This window comes from Miscanthus floridulus, chromosome 1 (assembly GCF_019320115.1).
Source record: "Miscanthus floridulus cultivar M001 chromosome 1, ASM1932011v1, whole genome shotgun sequence".
Lineage (NCBI taxonomy): Eukaryota > Viridiplantae > Streptophyta > Magnoliopsida > Poales > Poaceae > Miscanthus > Miscanthus floridulus.
In genome coordinates this window covers 149,601,767-149,609,378 of record NC_089580.1, presented here as the reverse complement: position 1 = coordinate 149,609,378, position 7,612 = coordinate 149,601,767, and the positions used below count along the sequence as shown (strand labels likewise).

Genomic DNA, 7,612 nt, shown 5'->3' with positions numbered 1-7,612 from the left:
CATCAAGGTGGACCTAGATGTCAGACTTAATTGCGCTTATCCATAGCGAAAACAACCCCAGAAGGTTCTAGAAGACTCGAGATGACACCACACCAAAGTGGAGGGTGAGGCACCACTAGGTGGGCTCGGCTGGCCCCACCTATAGGATGGACGGCCCCAAGGGCCCACCTGTCAGCCCCCCGTTGTTATGTTAGTTCTACACCGCCTCCAAGATTGCATCTACGCTGTTTATTCAAGTCAGTTTGATCTAAGGTCTTAGGGTGGACGCTCTGGCCTATATATACCAGCCCCTGCCGCCCCTCCAGGCATCAGATCATCAAACCCTAATCAAGTCATTTGAGGAGATAGAAATCCTAATCATCCTCAGAGCTCCACCATATTCTAGGGCATAGCTAGTTAGGCTAGGTCTAGAGGGAGGCAAGAAAGGTTTCACTTGGATTCCTGATCGTGTCAAGAGCATGGTTTGGTATAATTTTTGTACCCCCTCTCTTTTGTATCTCTCATTACTTTTATGTGTTTGCTACAATTGTTATGACAATATTACTCATATCATTTATGTTCCTAGTTATCATGTTCATGGTCTACTTTGGTTATATACTTAGTTTAGCTAGATTGTCATTATATTCATGTATAAGTTCATATAGTGCTCGCTCTGGTGTACACGGGGTGGGTGGTCGACATTGTGTAAGCATGGTGCTTATACGTTGTTTATCTGCAGATACACCCTATATTCTAGGCCATGTGGTAGATCGCGGATGTGACACTCCCATTGAGTCCTTTGTAGTCCACTCCCCGAATATAGGTATACAAGTAGGATCTAGTCACGAAGGAAGACAAGCTCTATTCTTAATCTTTCTTAGTAATATCCCTTATGTGTAGATATGAAGTTAATCTTAGCCATGATTACTAGGTGTAATTGCACTAATCAATGTGTGCTTTGACTTGTAATTAAGAATGACTCAGGAATTATTCCTCTAAAATTCTACTTAACCATGCTAATGTCATAGAAAGGAGTACTCTGAGTGATCAATGATTAGTAATTATGCACTAGAGCCAAACTTAAGAAAGTTCTAGCTTTAGAATCGAAAGACAACCAGACAAGGCGAAGCTTAACACTAGAATTTGAAGTCATGGCTAACAAGACTCTCTACGAATTCTCTACTCCAACTATAGCCAACATCCGTACTAGACCAACAGTCGATGTTGGAGATAATGGATTTGAGCTCAAACCAGCTCTCATCAATATGGTGCAAGCAAGCCATATTTGTGGGAAGGCACATGAAGATGCAAGTGCACATCTCCAACACTTCCTGAAGATTTGTAGCACTTTCACCATCAAAGGAGTGACCAAAGATGGCATACTACTTTGCCTCTTCCCATTCTCACTATTGGGGAAGGCAAAGCAATGGTTCTACGCCAATAAAGATAGAAACACTACATGGGATAACTGCTCCACTGCCTTCCTAGCCAAGTTCTTTCCCACAGGCAAGATCAATGCTATGCGTGGGAGAATTTCAAGTTTTCAGCAGCAACATGATGAATCTATCCCTAAAGCATGGGAATGCTTTCAAGATTACATTACAGAATGTCCTCAACACGGGATGGAGAATTGGCTACTCATGTAGACTTTCTACCATAGGTTGACCAATAGTACCCATGAGACTATGGATGCTACTGCTGGAGGTGCATTCCTATCACTCACCATACCAGCTGCAACAGCTCTTGTGGAGAAGATGGCCTCCAACCAAGGTTAGACTGAAGAATGTCTTCTGACCCACAAGAGAAGTGGGGGTATGCATCAACTCAAGGTGGTAGACATGTTGTCTGCCAAGATGGACCTGCTGATGAAGAAGCTCAAAGATCGAGCCAATAAGAAGCAAGAAGTCATGCATATTTATGATTCCCACATGACATGTGAAGAGTGTGGAAACACTGGGCATTCAAGGAACAACTGCCCTGAAACCCATGATGATGTGAACTTCGTCAACAACAACTACTTTCGTCCTCAATAGAATCAAGGATGGAATCAACAACAAGGCCAAACTACCAAGGTAACCCTCAAGGTAATAATTTCAATAATTTCAATCAACCACCCTTGAGAGAATTAATTTCTGGCCAAACAAAAATTACAGAGGGCTTATCTAGAAAAATAGCTTCCAATGATAGAGTTCTAGAAAATGTAAATAATAGAATGGATAACCTCTCCTCTGCTATTAAAAACCAGCATAGCTTTAATAAAATGATAGAATCACAAATAGCTCAGCTAGCTGTTGCTATTCCTCCGATCGATAAAGGTAAGATTCCGAGGCAACCAAAAGATCTAGAAACTACAAATCTTGTTAGTATTCACAATGCAGCAAATTACTATATACAACCATCGAAGGGAAGGTGGATAGATTATACCTTGCCTAAAAAGAAGAGCAATCTAGGAAGACCTATCATTCCCATCGCCATTGGACCTCACATTTTACAAGAAGCTGTTTGTTACTTCGAAGCAAGTGTCAACATTATGCCTAAGGTAATTTATGATCAAATTAATGAAGATATTTTCTTGTACACAAACATGCATTTGCAGCTTGCAGATCAGTCACTCTGCTGCCCTAAGGGAGTTCTTGAAGACGCCATTATTCGAGTGGGACAATCATATGTACCCGTGGATTTTGTGGTTTTGGAAATGAGTGGAGATGTAAGGGAACCCATTATCTTGGGCCAACCTTTCCTAAGCATCACAAAAGCCATCATCTATGCGGATAGTGCCAAGATCTACTTCACAATCAAGGATAAAAAAGAGAAGTTTTCTTTCAAGAATTGTATCCTACAATCTCCTAGACATCCGCAGACGCCGTACCCGCCCGAAGAGACAATAGTGACCAAGAAGAAGAACAATAGGAGGAGGAAGAACGAGGTCATGCAGTCACAAGAAGAATTAGTCAACATGATCAACACACTCAGATCAGAGTATGACCACCTCCTCGCCTCACCATTCCTTGCTAATAAGGATGATCCAGGTGTACCCACAATCGAGTGTACCATTGGATAAAGAATCTTCCACAAGACTTTTTGCGACATTGGGTCAGGTGTTAACATAATGTCTAAGGTAACATATGAAAACTTATTTGGTGATGAACCTTTGTTCCCTACATATATGTAGTTGAAGATGGCGGACCAATCAATCCAATTTCTAGAGGGGATAGCGAAAGATGTCATGGTATGAATACATGATCACTATGCCACTACTGACTTCATGGTTCTAGACATGGGTGAAGAAGAAGATGACACACCCATCATCCTTGGAAGACCGTTCCTCAACACCACAAACGCGATCATCTATGTTGGATCTGAACAAGTGCACTTCCAATTCCCTAGAGAGAAGCTACGCTGCTATTTCAATAGTTATACTACTTATGAACAACCAAAGAAGATGTTGGCCCCTCGACTTGAGAGTCCTTAGTGCATCCGTATTTGTGCCAGGATCATGCACAAACATTTTGTTCAAGCCCATTACTTTTGCTAATGTTGGTGGAGGTGGTGGGGGTTCCTCCCCTTACACTGGGTCATTTCCAACATTTTGCTCAACTTCTTCATCATCTTCTTTAGGTACGTCTTCTATATTTTGGATGTTATCCTCTTGCGGTTGTTCAAGCCCATGCCTATGATTACAATTGCCTCTATTCTGCCTGTCTCTATGTCTAGGTGCAACTAGCTCTTCTTCCTCATGAACCTATCTTTCGACGGCCCTTTCACAGTGATCCCATATCCTATCAGACCTTCGTTCCATTTGTTGCCATGGAATGACAAAGATGAGAAGACATCCTCTAGGATTTGGGTGTAAAGAAAAAAATAAAGCAAGCAAAGGCACATGTGCACAAATAAACACACAATGCATCTATCACACAAATAGTCATACATATATGATACATGGATGCATCATACAACAGCTGCTAGGGTGATTACTATGCATCTACTCATACTTCTAATGACATTGAAGCAACTCTAGGCTTACTACTACTCGGGTACTAGACACTACTACTTGCTACTATAGTTCTCATTATTTATTTTACAAGAACTGCATCATCCAAAGGTCCCATCATGAGGTCCACATGCATGTCCCTTAGCATCCATTCCTGAGAATTTAAGTGGGTCCAATGGTGTTTGCATCCCCAGCAGTCTTCTTGCTATTGTGATAGTTTCTCCCTCAGTAGGTTCTCCTTCTTCTTTTCCTTGTCTTCGGGCACTTGAGGGCTTTCTGTAGCTCTTGCTTGTATTATTCCTTTTCTTCTCTCATGGTTGACAGCTATGAGTTTAGCATGAGTAGCTCCTTCCTTAATGCTTGAACCTTAGCTTTTGCTTCTTTGAGCTTGGTGTTCTTGATCTTTGACTCTATTTCCTAGTTCTCATAGAGGGTGTTGAGGGCATGTAGGTACTTGGCTGTAGTCATGAGTGTGTACTCCGGCATTTGTGGCTTCACCTTTTCTAATGCCTTAATCTTCTTGTGCCAAACCAAAGAAGTCTGATCCATCAAGGGGAAGAACTTTGCATGGGTGTTGATGATTTCTGCTTCATTTTCCTGACAAATGTTCATGAGAGCCTGTCATGCTACAATCTAACATGTGTCACTCAATTCTCTTCCAATTTGCTAGGATGCATCTAACCCTGAACTCAGTGTTGGTTGGATGCTCGGTAATATACAGGTGCATCTCGCACTAAAGTACACCTTCCACACCCCAAGCGCTGAAGTGTCTCCCAAAGGAGCGGTGGGACTCCTCCAGCGGTCAAACAGTCCGAACATTCCTAAAATTTACCACAAGGGTTAGAACATTTTACAACAAAATGCAAAACAACAATGAGAAGCGTTTGTTGCCTTTACTACTATTAGGTTTGTGGTTATTCCTATTGCTATAAAGCTATCTAGCGTGTTCCAATCCTAGGGCTTTGTCCTACGGTCAAGCTCGGATCCAATACCACTATGTTGGCCCCTCAACTTGAGAGTCCTCAGTGCATTCGTATTTGTGCTAGGATCACACACAAATATGCACTAATCATAGGTATGGTACACAGATATATATAATAAAAGGTTTTGAGCTTTATTGATATCTAAAATAAGGTCTACAATAGTGGCCCAAGGGGCTGTCATAGGCTTCATAGCTAGCGGAAGGCTACGACCGTGAAACGACATTATTGGTGGTCTCTAAAGCGGGATTATAATACAATGAAACGGCATCCTATTCCTTAGGCAACTTGAGCGCGGATGAAACCCTAGCCTCGATGTCACATTCCTATAATCGTATCTCCTTACAGGAAACCTAATCCTCGTGGTACGCTTCATCTTCGAATTCATAGTCTTGTTCTATGTCGAGGTCTATGAGTCAACAACGGGTGAGTACATACGTACTTAGCAAGTCCCAACCATAGGGTGGAAATAGATGTGTAGTGGTGGTTATAATTATGGGTTGGGTCCTAGCAGAGTATTACCATTCCCACTAGTGCCCAGGTTAGCATCAATTCCATTACCAGTTTCATTACACATAAAAGTAAAGCTAATCATAGTATCCCATCCTAGCATTTGCCCATTCCAAGGACGTGGCTATTCGAATAGATTTAATAAACCCTGCAGAGGTGTACAAATTTCCCCACATGATAGGTGCAACCCCATCCATGATTAGTGGACAAAATAGACCTAATGAGATCCCGTACCTGCTTGAAAACTAACCTAGATTTCTATATAATCTCTACCACGGTTTCTCAGGAGTTGGAGACACAAAATTGAGAAGATACCAAATCCCCCAAAATGTGATGATACCAAATCATCACAAAAGAAAACATGGCTTGAACATGGCCAAGAAAACAGTGGCTCAAACGCGACCTAAAAACCTAAAGCTTAATGTGGAAGATAACATAGCATCCACGCCAACCGGACATGGAAGAAAACCTATCCCCCATATTAGCTCTTGATATTCCACTGCCTACACTAGCCTCCAGGTAGACACTATACTTCTATCTAATGCGGTGTGGGATCAAGCCTACCCATATAGACATGTGGCTGTACGAAAATATCTCACTAGGCGACAGGGACTACAAACCCGTCCTTATGTGACCGAGGCGAGTATCTCCCATAGGAACCCTATCCAGGCATCCCTGCCATGATAAACTACCTCCATAGTTTAACACTACTCACACCATGTCGGGGTTTAGTTCAGGTTTAGCAAGTTTTAAGTTCCATTATTATCCCTAAATCTAGTCATGGTGTGGAGCACATAAAGTAACAAGATAACCCTTTATCTTAATTATATCGCATTAACCAAACTCATTCCTATGGTAATAATCTCATAGTCACGTTTTAGCATTTTAGTGGTTTAAAGCAAGATGGTAGGGAGGGGAGCTAGGACTTGCCTTCATCGTTTTCACCTTCCGACACGTCTACGTAACTCGGGTCTTTGTCCGCCTAACGATTACCGTCGTCTACCGGACGTATCGGTCTATAAGACTACCACTATCCGCAAAAGAAAAGGCACAAGCAAATATAGAACTATATGGTGGCACTAGGTGCATATGGTAGGGTTTGATTTTAGATGAATTTTAGAAATGGTTTCATGCGAAATGGAGTTATGATTTAAAAGTTATGAATTTTAGAAGTTTATTTTATAGCTAATTAACTAGGTGGAATTTTATATGCATTTTCTAGTGCATTAAAATGGGTGCAAACTACATGGTTAATTTCCTTAATGCATCTAGTTTATTTACAATTTTTCTAGGAATTTTTCTAAGTTAGGAAAATGCATTTCTAACCCTCTGTGCACACTAACCGTGTGTACCCAGTGTTTTCTAAAGCGTACCCCATGTTGTGTGTGTAATGTGTGTGTGTGTGACAAGTGGGCCACCTGCTTGCGTCAGCAGTGATGGCGGTGTCGGTGTTTAAGGTCGTGGGCCCGTATGTCAGTGAGGGAATGGGAGAGAGTGGGGAGACAGATGGGGACGGAGGGGAAAGGCGACGCTGTTTTCTTCTAGTCCCACCTGGCGGGGATAGAGAAGGGGGAGAGAGGGGGATGACAAAGGATGGAGGTGACCATGTCGGTGTTGGAACAGGGGAGGAGGAGCGAGGCTTGCCAGAGTGGCTTACGCCGGTGGCGTTAGTTCTCGGGAGTGGTGAATGAAGGGTGGACAGGGTCCACTAGGCCATGCCGCAGCCGATGGTGGGGTCGCCGTCAGTAGCGGGTGCCTATGGCAGTGGTAGTGGCTCGCTGGAGAGGTCACGATGGCACGGTGCACTAGACTCAGCCCTAAATGCCCTAATCTACTCAATTATCTACGTGAATGTGTGTGTGGGTGTGTGAGAAGTGTAATGGGGGTGATGGTGTGCCCTGGGGTGGCTTCGCTAATGTTGGACGATGCCCATGGTGGCTCGGTGGAGCAGGGCTCATGTGGGTAGTGCTACATAGAGAACTATACTACCTAGCAACTATAGTAAAAGAAAGCGGGGAAGCTCAGAGACTCATCAGTCACTCCAATCGGCCAAAGACACAGCAGAGAAGAAGGAGAGGGCGGCGCTGATGGCGCTGGTGAACTCCAGAAAGGGAAGAAGTGGAAAAAGAGGGGAAAGTGGAGGGGAAAGGGG

The 7,612-nt window shown here is 43.1% G+C and overlaps 1 non-coding gene across 1 annotated transcript; it reads right to left on the bottom strand.

Annotated features, from left to right (window-relative positions):
• Nucleotides 1-1,499: 1,499 nt before the first annotated feature.
• LOC136511320 (small nucleolar RNA R71) lies at nt 1,500-1,603 on the bottom strand. The gene has a single exon (XR_010772680.1). It is a non-coding gene; the product is annotated as a small nucleolar RNA R71 (small nucleolar RNA).
• Nucleotides 1,604-7,612: the final 6,009 nt, after the last annotated feature.